The sequence below is a fragment of the Mandrillus leucophaeus genome, unplaced genomic scaffold (assembly GCF_000951045.1).
Source record: "Mandrillus leucophaeus isolate KB7577 unplaced genomic scaffold, Mleu.le_1.0 Scaffold223, whole genome shotgun sequence".
Classification (NCBI taxonomy): Eukaryota; Metazoa; Chordata; class Mammalia; order Primates; family Cercopithecidae; genus Mandrillus; species Mandrillus leucophaeus.
The window spans coordinates 2,661,641-2,686,229 of NW_012102288.1; the positions used below are offsets into that span (position 1 = coordinate 2,661,641).

Sequence of the window (24,589 nt, forward strand, 5' to 3'; positions counted from 1 at the left end):
GCAGAGCTGGAGTACTGTTGGTTAAGTGTACTTTAAAACCAAGGCCAGGGCTGGGTGTGGTGGCTCATGCCTGTAATCCCAACAGTTTGGGAGGCCAAGGCAGTTGGATCACTTGAGGTCAGGAGTTCGAAACCAGCCTGGCCAACATGGTGAAACCCCATCTCTACTAAAAATACAAAAATTAGCTGGGTGTGGTGGTGCACACCTGTAATCCCAGCTACTTGGGAGGCTGAGGCAGGAGAATCACTTGAACCCAGGAGGAGGAGGTTGCAGTGAACTGAGATCATACCACTGCACTCCAGCCTGCCTGGGCAACAGAACAAGACTCTGTCTCAAAAAAAAACAAAAAACAAAAAAAACAAAACCAAGGCCAAATGTCACCCCATGATCTTACAAGGGAACAGTCAGAATCCAAATCCTAAGCACACAAAGCTACTTTCTTAAGGGCAATGGAAGAGGGAAATTGTGATGGCCCCAAGCTAGAACCTAAATTACACATTTACTTTAGAACTAGGTATAGAAGGTTACATATCCCAGGGCACAGATGGGCGTCTGTGTCCATGCTAGAAGATTCTATGTGTCTTTGGAGGTGGCATAGCATACCTGTTAGAAAGGCTTCGCTATTTACTACTGTGGGACCACAAGCAAGTTACCTCTTTTCTGAACCTCAGTTTCCTAAACTATAAAAAAGATACGGATGCTTAGCTAATGTGGCTGGAATTAAATGCAGAAATGAAACAGAAAGCTTTTTAGCACAGGGCTTTACCCTAACAGGCACTTAATATCAAGAGTGGTTTATTACCAGGTAAGGTAAGTAAGCAAGGAAGGTGTGTGTTAATCAGTTTGTCATCAGATTTAAAATTTTATTACCCAACACATTATTTTCACTAAAGTATCCTTGGTTAAAGCTCAGTTAATACTAGCATTTAGTAAGATAACTCAAATTTCTCAAAAAAAAAAAAAAATGGACAAATTGGATGTCTTTAATTCAACTGACTTACAAAATGATTTTAATATGAGAATCGTCTAGTCATAAGTTGTCACTCAAGAACAAAAATTATTTGTTCTGGCGCTAACTGGCATGTGATTCTGGTGAGGCACATCATGACTCTGGGTCGCCTGTAGAAACGATGGGGTTGTGGGAGCGCCCCGGTTCCTTCCATCCTGAACATTCTGCGATGCCAAAGTAGCACTCCAGCATAGCCCTGATTTACTTCTAATTCCTTTCCTTTTCAGGACATTGACATAAAGTAGAACATGCTTCCTAAACGCCTTAAAGATTAGACGTTACACACAGCGTACAGCCAATGCAAGGAGGCCTGCACACAGTGAACCTCTGTCTAGGACTGCGGCTGGTAAGGCCTTCCCGTATGGACTGCAGCACTGCTCGGGAAAGCTGCCTGCAGGTGAATAAGTGAATGTGAAATTAAGCGAGACTCTCTGCAACTGTATTCAGTATATCACACTTTAATTTGGCCTCTTTTGCATTATTTCCTAGTGTTTGGAGAATACATTTGAGAAAGCATGTTATATATTTTTTTACAACTCATTTTACATTTACCTCAGTTGGAGAAAAAATTGATGGGAGGTGATTTAAATATGTCTCTTTATGGAATGAGATCAAGGGATTAAACAACCTCCCAAGTGTCCACACTGGCCTAGGATCCAAATGAGAATAGACTGTCCCAGGACCTGTGGTGGGACTTGAAGTTTCTGAAGAAGTTGAGGTAGGAATAGAGTAGATCAAAGTACAAAATTTGGATAGAAGGAAAAAAAAAATGAAAGGTTGATGAAATAACTGTACCAGAGAAGGTTTGCTTTTCTAGAGACAGCCGTTTTTCTCGTGATCTGAATTAAATAGCATGGTGTTCTCAGTGGCCTTCCACATCACTGAGAATCACTAGCAGGCTCACCAGGGATTCACTACTGGCTCAGAAGGTGTTCTAGAAAGCAGTTTCCAGAATGTGTTCTAGAAAGAAGTCAGATGCAGAGCGCCTCTCAAGTGTGAGACACCAAGGTGCCTTCCTCCCAGTATCTAGGTATTGGCAGCTCTCTTCACCGTTTTGCAGATGAGAAAGTTGAAATCCAGAGTCTGCCCAAGGTAAGTGTGACGCCAGAGTTCAAATGGGCTTTCCTGGTCCAAAGCTGTTGCCAGGCATTGGCGCTCACTAGGCAGGGAGACAGTACAGAAAGTGGCCCCTCAGACCCGCCCCTCTAGACACAATTACAGCTACAGGGACTCACATTGTGCTGGCAACTTCATTTCTAACCAGGACAACAGTCTGTCTACGGTGATATCAATGTGAATGTAAATTATTTATAAAGTGCACATTATCTAATGAGGATGTTCCACTCGTGAATTAGCAAAGAGATGTAGAGAAAATCCTTCAAATACTATTTCCATCATGCTGTGATGCCATTGAGCAAAAGAAACTGCCAAGTCATAAAAGTAATTACCAAATAATATCTATAAATCTAATAAACTTGGCCAAGCACGGTGGCTCACACCTGTAATCCCAGCACTTTGGGAGGCCAAGGCTAGTGGATCACCTGAGGTCAGGAGTTCAAGACCAGCCTGACCAACGTGGTGAAACCCCACCTCTACTAAAAATACAAAACTTAGCTGGGTGTGGTGGTGGGCGCCTGTAATCCCAGCTACTCGGGAGGCTGAGGCAAGAGAATCGCTTGAACCTGGGAGGCAGAGGTTGCAATGAGCCAAGATTGCGCCACTGCACTCTGGCCTGGGCGACAGAGCGAGACTCTATCTCAAAAAAATAACAGTGATAATAAAATAAGTCTGAGATAACATATTACATGTTCATAATTCTGTATTTAAAAACTGAATAGTATCATATGTTTGTACAACTATGTAGCATTTTTGTAATATTACAGTGAAGCTTCTGGGATTAAGCTCCTGCCAGACACTAAAGACAGTTTGAAATCATTTTGGCCATGGTTAGGTCTACAGAATCTCAGAAGCTTGCTGCTTTCCCCAACCCCTGCTTGCAATCCTGCAGCATTCACCAGGGCCTACGCAGCTCCGGGCATCTTGCCAGTGCTGGAGAGACAACGAATGAAAAGATAACCTCATTTTGGCTGAAAGACAAAGACAAACAAAATAATTACAAATTATGGGAACTATGCTAACGGCAACAATCAGAATTCTGATGTGAGAATAATCTCTTAGGTACTTGTAAAGATAATTTTGAGGCACGTCAAAAGATATTGGAGTTTTACCTATGTGTTTACATGGGTAGTTCCTATTGTCTCAACCAAATAAGATATTTCTGGAAGTTTCACCTCTCTAAAAAATTATCTGGAAACTTTTGATTATCTGAAGCTTCTGTTCTCCACCTAAATGATAGTCCGCCATGCATGAGTCAGGCCTGCACTTGGCCCTAACAATTCTGTGAGCGCTCAGAGACTTAGCAATTTCCACTGCCTTCAGCTGCATTGTCCCTGTGTGATGGGCAACTGATGACTTTTCAGTTTAGTCCTGAATCACAGTGTGATCTCTTTGAAAGTGACAAGGATCATATGTAAGTGAAATGCACAGAATGGTACTACATACCAATGGTAACTAAGGACAGATGGATCAATGGATGATTTTCATGCATGGCAATGGCAGATGCACAGACAATGACAGGTATAGACAATATGTCATGTCCTGCCTGGCAGCTGGCAAAGTTCCTTTATGAGGATAAGACAAATCTCCATTCAGAAAGTCTAAAATTGGGGTGTAGGGCTGTGTGTTATAATCTCACTTCATCCTGGAAGATACAGTGTACATTCTAGACAACCCACTTGATTCCAAGACACTTGAGGGCAAGAATTGTCTCATGTGTCTCTGCATCCCTGGTGTGTGCCCAGCACAGCACTGAATATGTAGCAGATGCTCAATAAATGTTTTGGTGAATGAATGGAAATATTTGAGAAATATTAGTGTGGTGCATAACAGGGAAAACAAGCTTTCCAGCTGTATCAGTCCATTTTCACACTGCTATAAAGATACTACTTAAGACTGGGTAATTTATAAACAAAAGAGGTTTAATTGACTCACAGTTCTGCATGGCTGTGGAGGCCTCAGGAAACTTACAATCATGGCAGAAGGGGAAGTAGGCATGTCTTACATGACAGCAGACAAGAGAGCGTGTGAAGGAAGTGAAGGGGGAAGGGACTCTTATGAAACCATCAGATCTCATGAGAAATTATTCACTATCATGAGAACAGCATGGAGGAAACTGACCCCATGATCCAGTCACCTCCCACCAGGTCCCACCCTCAACATGTAGGGGACTATAGGGATTACAATTCAAGATGAGATTCTGGTGGGAACACAGAGCCAAACCATATCACCAGCCAATTAGATCAGAGTTGAAATCCTGCCATCACTCAATAACCATGTCCCCTTGTCAAGTTACCTAACCTCCTCAACCTCAGCATGGTTCTAGAATTCAAGAAAATAGATACAGATCATATGGTCTCCAGGGGGGTGTCTTAGAAAGAATTATGATCCCCACGCAACAGTTAATGGTCACATGAGGCCATAAAAGCCTGCCCGTGGCACAATGGGAATAAAATACGTTTCTGTTAAAAATCCCATCAGGTTCTAGTGGACCCAGAGTGCCAGAGCAGCTCATCTGAATCATAAAACCTCCAGGAGGGTGGGTCTGGCAGCCACAGGGACCTTACCACAGGACCCACAGGTTCTCCCCAGAATCCCTAACTGAATGCTTCCAGTTTCCTGGGAATCCAAGGTTGTAGCTGCTGGGATCAGAGACCGCAAAAGTCTAGTGAATCAGCTCTTGGGATGGAGCAGGACCAAGGCCCCTTTGAGGTCACTAGCTTGCCTGTGTCTCAGGGCCACCTCTAGGCAGTTGCTTTGCAGAGAATAAAAGCCTATGTCTCTCCATGGCCTACAGGCTCCTGGAGCTGGCCCTGACCCCTCTCACGTCTCGCGTCCTCTTCCATGCTCACCACATTCAGCTGCCCTCACCTCTTGCCTGGTTCTCTAGAGGAGCCGCTTCCATCTCAAGGCCTTTGTCCTCATCCCCAGATATTTATTTGCATGGCTTGTCCCTGCACTTAAATGCCACCTCCCCAGAGAGGCCTCCCCAACTACCAGATCTAAAATATCACCCCCTACATCTCTCCCCACGTATAACTCTCTTTGACTTGGCTTTATTTTTCTCTGTAATATTTTCATTGTGTTGTATCTACATTTAGTTGTCTGCCTTGAAATCAAGGGCTTTTTCTTTTGCCTGCCACATAGGAGAGTCTCAAATATTAGAATAAATGAATTTGTGAATGAATGAACATGAGATGATTAATGTTGATGTTGCCCAAACCCTCCCTTGTGGGAGCTATAACCTTATCTCACATGTGAAGGGCACTGTGTTTTTAATAGCCCTGAGGTTGTCAATAGGACATCTTAATCATCTCAGAAAAGAGGACCCGGACATATTTTGGAACAGAGCATATGATGGTGAACATCAAATCCCACCAATGTTAAGAATTAATGAGCTTTCTGTTCTCCTATGAAGTTAATGTGTAAATTCTGCTGCTCTATACCTTTCACATTTAGAACTGAAGACAAAAATAATGGTGAAGGTGAAGGATGGCACTGGAAACTATGTTTAGAACTCTGCAACAAATGAGATTTTTTTTTTAAAGGTACTCAGTGTAACTTTATTTGATTTTATGACCTCTGCTAACTGTTCTTCAAATTATAGCTTGGGACTAATGATCACCACAGTTTTTCTAGTTGTTATTAGAACTAACAAACAGCTCCTAATAAGCTCAGTCCAGTGAGGAAATGAAAGAAATCCGTAAGTCACAATATTGGGAATAATCCCTAAGCTTATTACCCTCCCCACGAGGTCAATGATAGCCAGGGTTGTGGGGATGTGCCCACAGGTAAAACAGGGCAATGATTTGCCAAAGAGCTTTATGGGCATGACTCCAGATATTGTGTTAAGGATCCTTCATTGGCTGCCCTGAGAAATAAGTTTTCAGGCACTGAGCAGAGACAGAAAACATCCATCAGCAGCTGGTGAGACCCAGGACATAGATTCCAAGGTGATGAGTAGGGCAAAAACAAAGAATTGCAGCTGAAGGCAGTGGCAGGATGGAAAGCTGGGGCAAACTGTAGAGGCTACAGGGATGATAGTGCAAGAGCCAAGTTAGCAGAAACAGAACTAAGAGTACGGGGGAGGAAATGACCTTTACAGAGGAGACACTTGAAATCAGTGGCCTCGCTCTTTTCCCTTCTCCAACAGACAAAAATCAAACTAATGTGTATTAACTTTCTCTGTTTGTTACCCATTTTTTTATTTTTCTCCAAGCAAGATCTAGACAAATCACTGAGTGGAAACAACACTAAGTTTTTATAAGACCAAGGATGGTCATTGCAGGGTCGTTCTTTGGTTGTGTTTTTCTTTGTTTTGTTTTGTTTGTTTGCTTTTTGTTTTGAGACGGAGTCTTGCTCTATGGCCCGGCTGGAGTGCAGTAGTACAATCTCAACTCACTGCAACTTCCGTCTCCCAGGTTCAAGTGGTTCTCCTGCCTCAGCCTCCCGAGTAGCTGGAATTACAGGTGTGTGCCACCATGCCTGGCTAATTTTTGTATTTTTGATAGAGATGGGGTTTCACCATGTTGACCAGGCCAGTCTCAAACTCCCGACCTCAAGTGATCTGCCCACCTCAGCCTCCCAAAGTGCTGGGATGACAGGTGTGAGCCACCATACCCAGCCTGTAGTGTTATTTATAATAATTTAAAAAATGGGTAATAATCTCAAAGTACCAATAGGTTATGTGCAGTAGATGTGTCATTCATAGGTTAGACAGTATGCTCTGATCAAACATATTTTGGAAACAATTTAACAATGTGAGAAAATGGTCATGGAAATATCATTAAATTAAAAAAGAAAATTATCAACCATTTTATAGCACATTTATTCCAATTTGTTAAACTACATTTACATGTGTATGAAAAAGATAGGAAGAATCCATATCAAAATGTCAATAGTAATTTTATGTGAGTGGGAGAATTATACGTGGTTTTAATTTTTCCCTTTGTGGCTTTCTAACTTTTTAAAAGTTACTGCGATAAACATTAATTGTTTGTATAATGGGGAGGTCATTAAATTTTTTTGAAAGAATCAGCCCATCACCTAGTGATTCAATCTATTTGAAATAAACACTTTTTTAAAAAATGAGAGCAAAGCTCTTTCCACCATAGATACTGCTCTTGGTTTCTACAGAAAAAGAACTTCTTGATTTTAGAGGGAGGCATGAAGCCGTGCAATCTTTCTCAAGTTATTAAATATTTTTCAAAGAAATTGACAACCCCTAGTGTGTTAGAAAAGACAAGAGGTCCAAATTTATGCTCTGCCACTTACTACTCTTGAAACCTGAGGCAAGTCAGTTCCCTCAGTCCCTTTCCCTATCTGTAAGATGGAGAGCATGGTCACTCTTCTGTTTAGCTAACAAGATTATTATTAGGGCTGGGCACAGTGGCTCATGCCTTTAATCCCAGGACTTTGGGAGGCCGAAGTAGGTGGATTACTTCAGGTCAGGAATTTAAGACCAGCCTGGGCAACATGGCGAAACCCTGTCTCTACAAAAAAATACAAAAATTAGCACGTGATAGCACGTGCCTGTGGTCCCAGGTACTTGGGAGGCTGAGGTGAGAGGATCACCTGAGCCTGAGAGGCAGAAGTTGTAGTGAGCCAAGATCCACTACTATACTTCCAGCCTGGACTACAGAGTGAGACCCTGTCTCAAAAACAAAACAAAACAAAAACCGGTATTATTAGGTATGAAAAATCCCACATTGCATGAAAAGTAAGGTAGAGAAACTCTCTCGTAAATATACAGTCAAGACTCTTCTTTCAACATAGAGTATTTTTTAATAGAAGGCCAGAAAGGAGGCTGGTTCAGAAAGATAAATCCCTGCAAGGAGCGAACTGCCAGAGATGAGCAGTGAGTCATCCACGATCAACTGAGGCAAAAGGCAGAGGAGGCAGGAAACATTATTAGATGGGAGCCCACTGAGGTCTGCGGCAGGGATGCAAGTTCAGCCTTTTCCAAAACAGTGTGGGCTTTATAGCTAACTGTTTTGACTAGTCTGCCATCTGGCAGTATCAGTTCCCATCCAGCCTGGTTCCCAATGAATTCCCCTTCCATGAGAACTTCTTAGCCATCTCACCACAGAGAATGGGAGAACTGGATTTCATCTCTACTCAGCAAACACTCTCACTCTCAGGGTCACAGCTAGGCAAACTAGCCAAGCTGCCAGCACTTGACCAGCACTGTCAAATTTCCCTTTTTCATTATTTTTTCATCTTCACCTAATCTATACTATATGCAGTCTAGTAGTAATTTACCTTCTAGTAAGAATTCAAGCCCCTAAGTCTTTTCTCCCAGTAACATTTTAAGCTCCTTTATTAAGGTTTTGTGAAATGGCGTTAGGAAAAATGAAGAAAATGTGAACGGGGTGGAGGGAGAAAAGGGAGGTCAGGTGGAGTTAGAGGGGATATCACTCTCTTTCTCCCAGGGCAGAGGCACCTACTCTTTCCCATCATAAAGTCTGTTCTTAAGGTCAGTGGAGATTGCTTTGGGAAATACAATACTATATTGGAATATTCATGGAAATGAATACTTCACATTCATGGAAATGAATTCATGGAAATGAATACTGAGAGTTTTCTCTAAAACTCCAAAGATCAGAATAAAATGCAAACTCTTCACACTTGCCTGGAGCCCCACAAGATCTGGCCCTTGGCCACCTCCACTGGGTCATCTTTACCACCCCTAAACCCCCACCTTTCCCCGTCCCTATTCTCTCTATTTCAGCCCCACAGGGTTTCTTCCTAAGCAAACTGGGATCATTTCTGCCTGGAAAACTTTGCGCTTACTGTTATCTCCTGGGATGCAACCTCACCTCATTCATGGGGGCCTCATGGGAGTAGAGAGAGTTATGTGATAAAATTCAAGACATCTAGTTAAATTTGAATTTCAGATAAATGAGTAATATTTTTGCACATGTATGTCCCAAATATTGTATGGGACATATTGATACTAAAAAAAATTTGTCATGGCCAACAAACATATGAAAATATGCTCAACATCACTAATTATCAGGGAAATACAAATCAAAACCACAATGGAATACCACCTTACTCCTACAAGAATGGCCATAATCAAAAAATCAAAAAATAATAGACGTTGGCATGGATGTGGTATAAAGGGACACTTTTACACTGTTGGTGAGAATGTAAACTAATACAACCACTATGGAAAACAGTGTGAAGATTCCTTAAAGAACCAAAAGTAGAACTACCATTTGATCCAGCAATCCCACTACCAGGTACCCCAGAGGAAAAGAAGTCATTATACAAAAAAGACACTTGTACATGCATGTTTACAGTAGCACAATTCACAATTGCAAAAATATGGAACCAGACCAAATGCCCATCAATGAATGAGTGGATAAAGAAAATGTGGTATATAGGGGGCCGGGTACAGTGGCTCAACCCTGTAATCCCAGCACTTTGGGAGGCCAAGGCAGGTGGATCACTTGAGGTCAAGAGTTCAAGACCAGCCTGGTCAACATGATGAAACCCCATCTCTACTAAAAATACAAAAATTAGCTGGTCCCAGTGGTGTTTGCCTATAATCCCAGCTACTCAGGAGTCCGAGGCAGAAGAATGGCTTGAGCCTGGGAGGCAGAGGTTGCAGTGAGCCGAGATGGCACCACTCTACTTACTCCAGCCTGGGCAACAGAGCGAGAGTCTGTCTCAAAAAAAAGGAAAAAAAAAGGAAAACATTATATGTATATACACATACACCATGGAATACTATTCAGCAATAAAAAGGAATGGAATAATGTCATTCACAGCAACCTGGATGGAATTGGAGACCATCAGTCTAAGTGAAGTACCTCAGGAATGGGAAACCAAACATCGTATGTTATCACTTATAAGTGGGAACTAATCTGTGAGGATGTAAAGGCATAAGGATGATATGATGGACTTTGGGGACCCTGTAGGAAGGGTGAGAGGGGGTGAGGAATAAAAGACTACAGATTGGGTACAGTGTACACTGCTTGGATGATAGGTAAACCAAAATCTCAGAAATCACCACTAAAGAACTTACCCATGTAACCAACCACCACCTGTTCCCCAAAACCTATTGAAATAAGAAAAAGGAAAAGCATTTGTCATCTATGTAAAACTCAAATTTACCTGGTGTCCTGTATTTTTATTTGCTAACTCAGGCAGCCATGCATGAGAACCCTTTCCTAACCCCCTCATCCAGCTCCATCACCCTCTCATCTCCTTTCCCTGTTTTACTTTTTTTCAAAACACTTACAACCACCTGAAATTATTTGTTTGTTGTTAGCTTCACCTACTAGCCTGAGAGAAAGTTCCATGCAGACAGAGATTTTATCTTTTTCCTGGCTATCCCTTTGATACCTGGAACATAGCAAATACAATTTTACATGAATGAATGAATGAATGAATGAATGAATGAGTTTTATACATGCATTTGCTTTTCTTGAATCTTTTGCTTGAGGGAAAAAGCAAATAGCTTCCCATATGAGCTTTTGTTCAAGGTTTTCTGCTCTTCATCTCCTTAGCTTCATGTTCTGCTTCATCAGGCACTGGATACCTTGCTAATGACTTCTGCCTGCCTTTCTGGCAATGCCTGTCCTGCTGGGACCCTAACTTTCCTGACCACCCTCGACACTCCCTGCCCCAGCACAGGTTTCACCTCTCTTCCCCATCTTCTCTGTTGCCTGGAATTACACACTGACACACTACTCTTGCTTTAAGACTTTCCATGTGAGGGCTTGCAGAAGATAACAGTTTGTCCATTCTCCGTGATGCAAATGAATTTATCAGATTATTTCCTGGGAACGGGTTTTGGTTTGAAGAAATAAGAGAGGAAGAAAGCTCCCCAGGGCCCAGTGATTGCATAAAATTAAAAGAAAGGGTTCAGACAAATGAAATTAGGGGTGAACTTTCGTTTTGTCTAAGCTGGCACCTTCGGTCTGCACCAACCCTCTTCAGCCCTGGCTGCATTAAGGATTATCTGCAACCCTGTCTCTATCCTTTCCCTTCACCGTTGGCCTTCAAGAGAATGCTCCTGACCATGGCTTCAAACCTCTATTAGCAGTGGTTGGTTAGCACCCGACAAAGGCATCTTTGCAAGACAGGTTAGAATAGCATCTTTTTACTGCTCTGGAAACCCAGGTGCAGAAAGAACAAGTGACCCAAGGTCAGTCCCAGGTTCCACCTTGGGACTCAAGGTTCCTTCCCAGCAGTCTCCCAGGCACTAACAGGAACACTAAATAAATGTCAAGTGATGAAGCATTGCAGTGGCTGAAAAATGAAGCTTGCATTCCCGTAAACCCACTAAATTGTTCATATAGAGCTTCCTGATTGATTTGGGTTTTCTTTGTGTGCAACTTTGAATCCCTGTCTCATATTTGGGTCAGAGCAATGGGAGGGACACATGACTTGCTTTAAAATTAGCCTCAAAACTCATTGTATAACAGCTCTCATTGTCACTAAATGGAATGATTTCTTGAGAGGACAAGCGCAGCATTTGTAATAAGTCTGCATAGTTGAGTCACCATGGAGAAAATCCTTTAGAGTCACCAAAACACTCAATGTTTCCACCTGTAAAATGGGGTGTAGATTTTGTTTGAAAGAAAATAAAAGGTAACAAAATAAACGTAACCACCTCATCCAGACCCCGCCCCCCCCACCCACCGCTGCCACACACACACACACACACACACACACAGTCTTTGGGCTGGCCAGTAGATAGGGAACAATCTCTTCTAGTCCCCAACAGACTGGACAAAGATAGACAAGGAAAGAAACCCTTTCTAACTCATACTATTACCAGAGTCTAGACTTCATGTTCTGATAGTTTAATAAGCTCAGAGAACATATTTTAAGTCCTAAGAAAACAAACTTATTTCTGACTAAAAGTTTCTCCTGGGAGAAGAAACTAACAAAAAAATCATTCTGATCGCTGTCCTTCTCCAAAGACCATTTCCCAAGATTTCTGATTCATTTGGCAACATGTGCAAATAAACCCGAATGACCCAGAGGCGAAATAGCTGCAAAGAAATGTATGTGACTAAGCATGGCTAAAATGTTTCTTTATAGCAAGGAAAGTTTTCCCTTGGTCTTCTGAGTTAGATAAATGGTTGATTATAATTTATGTATCCCTTCTGAGGGGTGGTACAGAGCTGAGGGTTGAGGGGGCAAGTGCTAAAAGATTTGGACCACCCTTTAAGTAGGGGGGCCAAAGAACGCAGAACTATCAACCCGGAACCACCAAGAATAGGGCTTGTCTATAACAGCTCCATATGTGACCAGGCAGCGAGGCTTCCGCGTGTGCTTCAAGTAGGTCTTACCGTCAGACAGATCTAGGTTCAGATCCCAGCTCAGTCACTTGCTAGCCATGTGACCTCAGGCAAACTGCTTGCCCCTGAACCTCAGTTTCCTCATCTGGAAATTGGGGTGAATAATCATGCCAATCTTATGAGGCTGTTGTGAGAATCAAATGAGATAATGCTTGTAAAAGGGGCTTGCAGAGGGCCTGGCACATGGTTATTAGTCACTGTCAAATGACATGGTAAATGCTCATGGTTATTAGTCATTGTTATCTTCAGCGTTAGTTGCCTGTAGCTGCAGTAACAAATTGCCACAAACTTGGTGCTTAAAACAACAGACACCTATTATTTCACAGTCCCGGAGGCCAGAAATCCAACATCAAGCTATAAGCAGGGCCTATTCCCTCTGAAGGCTATAACTTGACTCTCATTCTCGGCCTGTGGCTGAGTCACTCCAGTCTCTGCCCCTGTAATCATGTGGCCTTCTCCTCTTCTCCGTCTCCCCTCTGTCTTTTATGAAAGCACTTGTTATTGAATGTAGGGCCCACACAGATAATCCAGCATGAGCTTATCTCAAGATTCCTAAGTTAACACATTTGCAAAGCCTCTTTTTCCAAAAAAGATTGTATTTATAAGTTCCATGGATTCGAACGTGGACATTCTAATGGGAGACACCATTCAACCCACTGCAGTAATATTCGTATGGTTATTTAGCAAGGGGTGCAGCATTGGCCTTCAAGGACTAGGGTAAAGTGGTCCTGGGCCCTCACTTTAGAAGGTCCTCGATCACTTCACATTCACCACTGGCTCAGTGCAACTTGTAACCCTGAACACCACTCATGACTAACATCATTTAGGTCCCAGGGGACCTCTAAATCTTCTGCCCTGTGTTCTCCAAACAAAAGGTAACAACATCCAGAGCTGTGATGGTTTGTAGGTTGTACTTCTGCTAACATCAGAAACAGACACTGCCTTGGGGAGTGAGGAGAGTTGGGGTAACAGAAGCTCCTTGGTAAGAGGAAAGACAATTAACTCTCCAAAATCTTCCTCTCAGCCTGAATGCAAGAGTCTCGTTTCCTTTCATGTTTCAATTTAAGATTCTGGAGTTACTCATGAATTAGCACAATATTCACAACAGTTCATGTTAGGTGTTTTTTGTTGTTGTTGTTGTTTTGAGATGGAGTCTCACTCTGTCACCCAGGCTGGAGCACAATGGCAGGATCTCGGCTCACTACAACCTCCATCTCCCAGGTTCAAGTGATTCTCCAGCCTCAGGGTTCTGAGTAGCTGGGACTACAGGCGCGTGCCACCATGCCCGGCTAATTTTTGTATTTTTAGTAGAGAAAATACAATGTTCAGTTTAATGAGCTCAGAGAACATATTTTAAGTCTTAAGAAAACAAACTTATGTTTTAGTAGAGAAAATACTATGTTGGCCAGGCTGGTCTTGAAACCTTGACCTCGTGATCCACCTGCCTCAGCCTCCCAAAGTGCTGGGATTGCAGGCATGAGCCACCGCACCTGGCCTTCACGTTAGTCTTAAAGGTGTGCATATGTAGGTCTGCACATGTAAGCCTGAAACACCATAGCAAACTTTCACAAAAATATATGGGTATAGATTTTTAAGATATTATTATAAGAAATCTTGAAAATCATTATATAAGTGATAGCAATTTATGGGATGAAATTAAACTATTTTATGATAGTCCCTGTGATAATGGCAATATACCATATGCAACCCAATTATAACGATTGACATAAAATTCATGATTCATTTCCACACTGAAGGGTTGCTTTAAGAATTTTAATGACAATTGCAATTGCTACTGCCTCTGCAGAGCAGTTTCTCTAAATGGAAACTTGAAAAAATGAAAAGAAAAACTAAGATTCAAGAAAGGTAATCTAATTAGGTATTACTGTCAATAGAACACAAATTATGTGAAAATACTGATTATAACAATATAATTATAATTTTCCTGAAATGAAAGCAAGAAACATTAATTTTATGGATAAATATATAATGCATGAATTGTATATGTCTTTATTATACATTCACACATGTCAGCCCATTAACAGAACACCCACAGTCGTGTAATAATGAAGTCCAATTATTTCTTCTAGTTTTTGCCAACTTTCAGTCAAATAAAAACCATAAATTTCACTTTCCCCCCATTTTCTTGCTATGAACGTATATTTGCCAAAGTACAAAGATGGAAGAAAGTTTATTTAAATATTAGACATTTGCTGGGCGTGGTGGCTAATGCCTGTAATCTCAGCATTTTGGGAGGCTGAGGTGAGAGGATTGTTGGAACCCAGGAGGTCCAGGCGTGATTGCACCACTGCACTCCAGCCTGGGTGACAGAGCAAGAGCCTGTCTCAAAAGAAACAAAATTAGACAGTTGTTGTGTAGGTCTCCATTCACACTTCACCCTCTGCAACTCTGCAATGTTAGGGTTAATCTGACCCTATGGTTCAAGGTCTCCATCTATAACATGTGGACACATCTGCACTTAATGGGCATTTTCTTGACTTAGAATCTTTCTTTGTCCTTTGGCTGCATGATACCTTCCTTGCCCATGTAGAAAGAGGGCTAACATGTCTAGTCTTCCAAGGTCACCAAAGGAAGATTTTTCTACAACAACCATTGCATAGGAATTTACGCAGCAGTTCATGATTTACTTTATAGAACACATCCCCCGAACTAGATGCATTTAACAGCCTTGGGCCATTAGTGTTTGAACCTTAGGAGGAATTTTAGAGGTCTGCCCTCATTTGCAAAAATGCAGTGCTCTTGTTGATCACCTAGGTCCTAAATTTATGAATGAATAGGCTCATCAGGCCAGATGCACAGAAGCAAACTTGCACAGCCTCTCCTAGCTGTCCATTTTGCTTTTTTCTCCTTTAGAATATTCTTAAACCACCTTACACTCATTCCTACAGAATCCATTGCCTTTGTTTCTCACCATGTGTCATACTAAAATTCTAATCCTGCTGGTAAGAAAGTTTAGTCCTCAGAGCTCAGGGGCTCCATGTGTCATGTCTGCCCCCAAGGTTTACATGAGTAAGCCTCTGCCTCGCGGGCTATGTAAGATGTAGGTAGTGTGCATGGTGGAGGCTTGCTCCTGTAGGAACTCTGCAGGCATTCACTATGGAGGCGCTGACATGCAGCTCTGCGCTCTCAGCTAGGGTTGGAGATAAGGCGCCATCCACTCTCCTAGCCTAGCCCCACTTCTGATCCTCCCTGAGGGGACATTCTTTCCTAATTCATCCAGCCAGAGATGCACCTTTTCTAATTCTCATAAAGGCTGGAAGTGGCAGTACTTGCATCCAAGTCTCTCCACCATCCTCGTTTCCTCCCTCCTCTACAAATCAGGGGTCAGGAGGACAGACAGTGAAGCCAGAAGAAGTGAAACCACCATGTAAGATAATAGGTTCCAAGCTGTTTATATTGCAAGCAAGCATATCACCTGCTCAGGTGAATTGCCTTTTGAAACCTGTGCTTGCATAATAAATGGAAAACAACTGGAGTGCAAGCCCTGAACAAATTAGACTTGAGCTCTTCTGACTGGGAGCCTGCCCCGGCCAAGTTACAGAAGAGTATGCAAACCAGCTGGACGCTCTTGGTGGCTCCCAGCCAGGCCGGTGGCTCCCAGCCAGGCCAGCAGCTCCAGCAAAAGGCCCCTTACAAGGTTCCCTCGGTGTTTGTGTCCTTGCAGCCTCAAAGACTCTCTCCAGGCTTGCAGGCTCCCCATGTTTGGTGTGTTATGACCCTTGCCTATTCTTTCAGTCTACACCAGTGGTTCCCAACTGGGGTGATTTTTGTCTCCTCCCCCTGGGGACATTTGACAAGGCCTGGAGACATTTTTTGTTGTCACATCCTGGGGAAGGGTGCTATTGCATCAGATGGGAGGAGTCCAGGGATGCTGCTAACCCGCCTACAATGCACGGGACACCCACACAACAAAAAATCACATGGTTCACAGTGTCAATAGGAACAGGACTGAGAAATTCTTATTGTACCCCCTCTGCCTGGATCTTTTTACTTGCATGTGATTCTTACTCTTTTATTGACCCTTGGACTAATACTTCACCACCCTTTGTCCCAAGCCTAATTCTCACCTGGATGTAGATGTCATGTTCCTTTTCATTCCACATCCTGAAGCCACTAAGCAAAGGAAAGGGTGCCTTCACCTCACCAGGTTCCTATACATTCTTCAAACACTGGAGCTCTGCAATTATTTCAGGCCATTCTCTGGCTCTTCCTACCACCTCCACACCTGAAAGTCAAGCAGTGACTTTCCTGCAGATCCTACAGATGCCTGTAGGATCAATCTGGTTAATGCTGATATGTTCTTGGTTTTTAAATAGTATGATTTTAGACTTTCAGTTCTATTGGTGAAGGTACAATATATAATAGAAGGAAACTCCAACAATCCCCTACTAAACCTTTGCCCTTTGCTCGGTCTCTTAAAGATTCACGTGCTTCCAGCTCTTAACTAGTGTTGTCCTACTTTTGCTTGTGTTGTAATTTATCTCCTTTCTTGGGTTGTTTCTTTTTCTTTTCTTTTCTCTTCTCATATAAACCTTCTCTACCTCTTTGTACTGCTTGTCTCACATACTATTAAGTAATTTGAATTTTTTTGTTATAGTCTTTAGTTTCCCAACACTGTCTATACTTCTTTAAACAATAGATTTCACCTGCATGGTAGGCAGAATACCCGCGAATCCCAAGAGGTCCCTGTCCTAATTCCTAGAACTTGTAGATATGTGACCTTATATGGCAAAGGGGACTTTACAGATGTGATGAGATAGGGGATTATCCTGAATCATCTGGGTGAGCGCAATAGAAAGCATGAGCCCTTAAAAAGGGGAGAACCCGGCCAGGTGCAGTGGCTCACACCTGTGCTCCCAGCACTTTGGGAGGCCAAGGCGGGCGGATCACATGAGGTCAGGAGTTCAAGACCAGCCTGGCCAACATGGTGAAACCCCAAGAGTCCATCTCCAGTGTTTGAGACGGGGTTTCACTCTGTCGCCCAACAGGAGTGCATATATCCTCTATCTCCCATTACCGAAGATTGATTCAGACATCCGTTCTTGATCTTTCTAGGAGCTGTGAAGTTGCAGAATTTTGGTCTGTTGGGATGCAACCTGGTGCTTACTTACAGATCTTGTTTTGCAAGTAAAAACAGGAAACTGTGGCCGGGCGCGGTAGATCACGCCTGTGATCTCAGCACTTTGGGAGGCCAAGGAGGGGCAGATCACCTGAGGTCAGGAATTCAAGACCAGCCTGGCCAACATGGCAAAATCCCATCTCTACTAAAAATACAAAAATTAGCTAGGTGTGGTGGCCCGCACCTGTAATCACGGCTAGTCTGGAAGCTGAGATAGGAGCATCACTTGAACCCGGGAGGCAGAGGTTGCAGTGAGCTGAGATCGCACCACTGCCCTCCAGCCTGAGTGACTCTGTCTCAGAAAAAAAAAAAAAAAAAGAAGAAGAAAAAGAAGAACAGGAGACACTAGGGAGGCCACCAGGCCTGTCAAGGTTGCATGGTTCTCAGGTGGCAGGCTGGCACCACGCCCCCCGCCCTGACTCACACACTGTTCCTATTTTCATTTCCTTCCCCTTAAAAAAGTAGAACTATCTCATTGATGTAAGAAGAACATGCTTGGCTTTTTTTTCTCATAAGGAGTCTTTAAAAACACACTGATAGTTGACACTGTATATATCAAGGTTTTCTGGCAAAAATTTCCATAGAATGTAGTTCCAGGAGATGCTCCAGAAAACTTTTTAAAAAGCTTCTGCGGTCAAATAAGCTTGGAAAATGCAGCATGCTTATTCCTGCCTTGGAATGTCATCACATACATAAGCTTAACAAAACTTCTCAGAAGTCCTAATTCAGAGTTTTTCCTTTTCACATAACACCCATTAGCAGGAGGCAAGAAATGCTAGTATAGAAGTGGTTTCGTGTCTTTTCTCTGTCCCTTTCACTTGCCGTGTGGCTGGTTTAGCACTGTAGGTGGCTCTGGCCTGAGGACGCGAGGTGACCCTTTGGGAGTCAAGCAGGTGAGTGCATCCCAGAGCCCCAGAGCCCTGATGAGGTGAAGTCATTTCACCACCCTAGGACAGCTTCTAGTCTTCTTGGGAATGTGAGAAAAACAAACTGTTACTTGCTTAAGCTCTTATAGCTGAGTTTCTGTTCCATGCAGCCATTTTCCTAATCAAAATAATGTTTCAATGTTTATTCCTGAGTATCACATAATTTTGCTCTGTAGGTGTCGTCTTGGCTTTCTTTATGAATGGTAATTACTGGCTGGGCGCGGTGGCTGAGGCGGGTGGATCACTTGAGGTCAGGAGTTCGAGACCAGCCTGGCCAACATGGTGAAACCCTGTCTCTACTAAAAATACAAAAAAAAATTAGCCAGTGTGGTGGTGCATGCTTGTAATCCCAGCTACTTTGGAGGCTGAGGTAGGCGAATCACCTGAACCCAGGAGGCGGAAGTTGCAGTGAGCCAAGATAGCGCCATTGCACTCCAGCCTGGGCAACAAGAGTGGAACTCTGTCTCAAAAAAAAGAAAAAGAAAAGAAAAGAAAGAAAGAAAGAAAGGCAATTACTGGGTAGGGGCTAAGAAGTTTACAAAGCAGGCCAGCAACAGCATCAAGTCACTCAAGTCAGTGGTTCTCAATGTGACCCCCAGACCAGCAGCCCCAGCACCACCTGGGAACATATTAGAAATGCACATCCTCAGACCTCACCTTAGATCTGCTGAACCTGAGACTCCAGGGGTGGGGCCGAGCAACTTGTGTTTTGGAAAACCCTCCCGGTGCTCCTTATATACTAACATTTTAGAATCATTTTAGAACTTACTTTAGAACTAACATTTTAGAACTTAGTTACACATTCAACCTCAATGAATTTGTAAACCCAAGCAAAGAAAAACACTTTGAATGAAATAGTTGAGTTTGAACAGCAAGACTCATGCCCACACCTAACAACAGAGAACAGGCTCTGTGAGAAAAGGTGTCAGGCTTTGCCTTGGCAATTCAAACTGAGATAGAAGTACTATAAAGGGACCGGGCATGGTGGCTCACGCCTGTAATCCCAGCACTTTGGGAGGCCGAGGCAGGTGGATTACGAGGTCAGGAGTTCAAGACCAGCCTGACCAATATGTTGAAACCATGTCTGTACTAAAAATACAAAAATTAGCTGGGTGTGGTGGTGCAGGCCTGTAGTCCCAGCTACTCAGGAGGCTAAGGCAGGAGAATCGCTAGAACCCGGAAGGCAGAGGTTGCAGTGAGCAGAAGGAGCAACTCTGTCTCAAAAAATAAATAAATAAATAAAATAAAAAATAAAAACAAAGAAGTACTATAAAGGTAACAGTGACAGAAATGGAAGCTACCACCACTTAAAGAGTGTGGTTAATTGTGGTTCATGTCAAGGTACCAAGAGGCTAGTGCTACAATTTTCTTTTCGCTTCACTTCGCTTTGCTTTGCTTTAAGATGGAGTCTCACTCTGCCACCCAGGCTGGAGTGCAGTGGCGTGATCTCAGCTCACTACAACCTTTGCCACCTGGACTCAAGCAATTCTCCTGCCTTAGTCTCCTGAGTAGCTGGGATTACAGACATGTGCCACCACGCCTGGCTAATTTTTGTATTTTTAGTAGAGACACGGTTTCACTATGTTGCCCAGGCAGGAGTCTTGAACTCCTGACCTGAAGTGATCTGCCCACCGTGGTCTCCCAAAGTGCTGGGATTACAAGCATGAGCCACTGCGCCCAGCCAGTATTGCAATTTTCATAGGAGGCTTTCACTTTACCTTTTCTTAATAACATACTGTTCCCTTGCCTCCAGCTTGGTTCACAGGGCAATTAGAGTATATAGATAGAATTTGTAAAAATCTCAGCAATTTAAGAATCTGCAAAAGTGCATATGAGTGAAGACGAGGTAAGAGTGCGATTAGAAATGCTCAGTGTGACTGGAAATGTTATGAGCATGCTTCATTCTCACTCTCAACTTGAGATCTCCAAACTCACTCTATTCCATCCCAAGGTATCTGCTTTCTCCCTTCTATTAAGCAACCAACCATTACTGAGCACTCTCGATTTTCCAAGGAAGGTGCTCATATATTTTTGGTGAGTCCCATGAAGCCAGTATTTGTAGCAGACGTCTGCTGTAATGCCAGAAGCAGAAGGGACCTGGTCCTCCTTTCCCCACTCTCCCCACACTGTGGAAGCTTCAGGGCACAGAGGCGATTGAGAGCTGCTCAACAGCAGTGGTGCTGAGCTTTCAGCTCTGGCCACAATATCCGGTGGCCAGTGCAGCTGATGTCAACACCAGTTTCTCAACCAGACCAACCCTGAGGCTTTGCCCTGCAAGACTTTCTCTGCTCCCCGAGCTCCCTTAGGTTCTGCTAAGCCTGATTCTATAGCCTTCCCTTCTATTGTGTGAATTGTCCAAAACGGATTCAATAAATGCCTCTTTTGCCTAAGCAAGCCAGAGTCATTTTCTGTTTGCTTTCAACTTAGAAGTCAGAGTAACATGATATTATCGCCATCTTGTTTAAGTGAAGACACTGACACTTGGAGGTCAAGGAACTTGCCAGATGTGTAGTACCCAGCCTCCAAGATGGCCCCCAGTGATCCTCACCTCTTAGGTATTTATGTCTTTGCATAGTCTCCTCCCGTGTTTAATCAGGACTGGTCTGTGTGGAGTTCAGCAGGGATGGTATGTGACTTCTGAATCGCGACCATAAAGGACATTGCAGCATCTGCCTTGCTCTCTTGGATTGCTTACTCTGGGCAAAGCCAGCACCATGCTGTGAGAATGTATTTACCATGTCTTTTATTTTTGTATTTTTATGCCCCTCCCAGGACTAGCCAGTTTTTAGAAATAGCAAACAACCATGAGGGTGCTTTATAAATGTAAACCAATCAATCTAGATCCCACAAACTGCCACCTCCTTTATGGGCTCTCACCCTCCAGGCCACTATCCACCTGCCCTAATCACCCCAGGAGTAGGAACTAGACAACTAGGGATAGCCCGTATGGCCCAGAGCCTGCTGAAATGATTCAAACTATTCAATCCAAAGCCGGATCACCCTCCCTTGCTCATTCCTTCCCACAGAAACCACAATAATAATTTGTGCCCCTGGCCGGGCGCGGTGGCTCACGCCTGTAATCCCAGCACTTTGGGAGGCCAGGGCGGGCGGATCACGAGGTCAGGAGAATGAGACCATCCTGGCTAACACAGTGAAACCCCATCTCTACTAAAAATAGAAAAATATTAGCTGGGCGTGGTAGCACGCATCTGTAGTCCCAGCTACTCGGGAAGCTGAGGCAGGAGAATTGCTTGAACCTGGGAGACAGAGGTTGCAGTGAGCCAAGATCTCACCACTGCACTCTAGCCTGGTGACAGAGCAAGGCTCTGTCTCAAAAAAAAAAAAAAAAAAAAAAACAAAAACAGTTTGTGCCCCTGTTTTCACTCTGCTCCCTCTGCCTCCTGACTGACCTTGGTACTTCCCCATGTGGTCCCATGGTGTGACACACCCCTTCCTCTTGAGATCTGTGAGCATAACAAACTGTCTTTTTATTAGCAGTCATTCCTGATCTGATGGCTTTGCCATACCTAAATATTAATAAAACTTATATTTTAAAACAGAGGACACTCAAGTACCATGTGGTGAAGCCCATATAGAGAGGAACTGAGGCCTCCCACCACAGCAAGCCCCCATTGGCCAGCCAAGTGAGTGAGCCTCCTTGGAAGCAGACCCACCAGCCCCAGTTGAACCTTCAGATTATGGCAGCCCTGGCCCACACCCATCTGCAATCTCATGAGAGGAGACACTCTAAGCCAGACTTCCCATTCAAGCTGCTCCAAAATTTGCAGCTTACAGGAACTGAAAGACAATACATGCTTATTGTTATTTTAAGCCACTAAATTTTGAAGTAATTTGTTCTTCAGTAACAGCTTCTAAGTGGAGGAACTGATTCCTCCACTAACCCCATTTGGGGTTTCCTTATTGCCTCTCCAGTGTACCAGCATGAGAAAGAGCAAGATACTTTGGGCTTCTGACTCAAATGGTAAGAAAACAAAAAAAATTGAATTTCACATAACAAGAATTCAAGAAGAAGAGCATCCAGGGTAGATTAACAAAGCAGCCCAGTGATCTCACTCGGGCCCCAGATGATACTCTTCATTACTCTGCTCACTCAGCCTGTCAGCTGAGCATTCTCTTTTTCAAAAGATGTTAGCATCATTCCAAGCATTTTATACAGACGGGACAGTGTGAATCTTCCCAGAAACCTCTTAACTGACTTACTCCCTCTGGCCAGAATTGCAGTGTATGGCCATACCTAAGATAATCACTGGTAAGTAGGCTGGGAGAAGGAGTGCAGTGATTGGCTTAGACCAACTACCAGTGGGAGCCCAGTGATTGGCTTAGACCGGCTACCAATGGGAGCACAGTGATTGGTTTAGGCCAATTACCAGTGGGCATGCAGTGATTGGCTTAGATGGATTACCAATGGGAGTGCAGTGATTGGCTTCAACTGATTACCAATAGGGGCTCAGTGATTGGCTTAGACCAATTACCAATGGGAGCACAGTGATTGGTTTAGACCAATTATCAATGGGAACACTGTGATTGGCTTCCACCGATTGCCAGTGGGAATGCAGTGATTGGCTTTGCTTAGACCGATTACCAATGGGAGCGCAGTTATTGGTTTAGACCAATTATCAATGGGAGTGCAGTGATTGGCTTCCAATTACCAATGGAAGCCTAACGATCAGTTTTTCTTTGGGGATGAAGTTCGGGAGTTCTTCACTTGATCACATAGGGCTGGGGACACCCTTGAACAAAATCCAGGTTCTGGCAACAAGGAAAACCTATGCACAAGGGTTGGGGTGATGAATGACTTAGGTACATTATCTTCTATATAAACCATCAAGAAGTCAGCTGCACTAGCGAGAAAGGCAATAGAGGCCCAGAGAAGGTGTCAGGAAAGCAGAAGAAAGAGTCGGGGCAGGTAGGTCGGGGCCAGTTGGAGGGCCTTGGGCTTTACACATAGAACGAATCACCTGAATGAGTCACTCCCTAAACCACTGTTCCTTCACCCCATTCTCCCTCCTGAGGATGTGTTATGCACCTGCTCACACATGTGACTGTTCTTTCACATCACCAGTTTGAGTCAGGGTGACATGACCCAGCTGCCTCCAGAAGCCTCCCAGCCAACGGACGCAGAGCAGGCTGTGGGCAAATCAGTCAGGTGGTGGCTGCTGATTAGAATTCATCCGCATTCTCAGGGTGGAGGGCAGCAGGAGATGTGTGCAGCCTCCTCCCCTATGGAGGGGATGCAGGATGCTATTTGTTTAAATGGTGGTTGGTTACACCAGAAACACTTGGCCTCCTTTTATCTGGATATAGAATAACCCAGCACAAATAGATCAGTCGTAGTAGTAGTACAACAGCTATAGTAGCCCAACCCTTCTATTTTGTAGATGTAGAAAACCAAGTTCATATTGAAGTGACTTGGCCAGGATCAAAAAGGCCAAGCTGGAACTAAGACTGAGTCTTAAGACTCTTGCTTTGATTATCCCTCATCATACCTTATAGGAAGACTTTCTATGCTAAATTCTATGCCAGATCTATAATGTCATTTTTCTGAGACACAAAACTGCTTTAGGTAAGTGTTCTAATAGTTCCTCATGTTCATCTGAAATCTACTAATTATGATTGACATGGAGACTTTTATTTTTAATGTTGTGTAATTAGACTTTCAAGTTCCGCCCTTAAAACTTTTTATCTGTTGTTTACCAAAACAGGCCAAGATTCCAGCTAATAATATTTTCAACCACTTTTGTCATTCTCCAATAAATTATATAGAAAATTGTCAAGAGTAATTCCTGGCCGGGCGTGGTGGCTCATGCCTGTAATCACAGGACTTTGGGAGGCCAAGGCAGGCAGACCATGAGGTCAGGAGTTCGGGACCAGCCTGACCAATATGGTGATACCCCATCTCTACTAAAAATACAAAACAAAACAAAACAAAAAAAATTAGCTGGGCGTGGTGGTGTGCGCCTGCAATCCCAGCTACTCAGGAGGCTGAGGCAGGAGAATCACTTGAACCCGGGAGGCAGAGGTTGCAGTGAGCCGAGATTGCGCCATTGCACTCCAGCCT

At 43.5% G+C, this 24,589-nt stretch overlaps 1 pseudogene; it reads left to right on the forward strand.

Annotated features, from left to right (window-relative positions):
* Nucleotides 1-1,130: 1,130 nt before the first annotated feature.
* Nucleotides 1,131-24,589, forward strand: part of LOC105540628 — a 24,876-nt pseudogene continuing 1,417 nt past the window's right edge.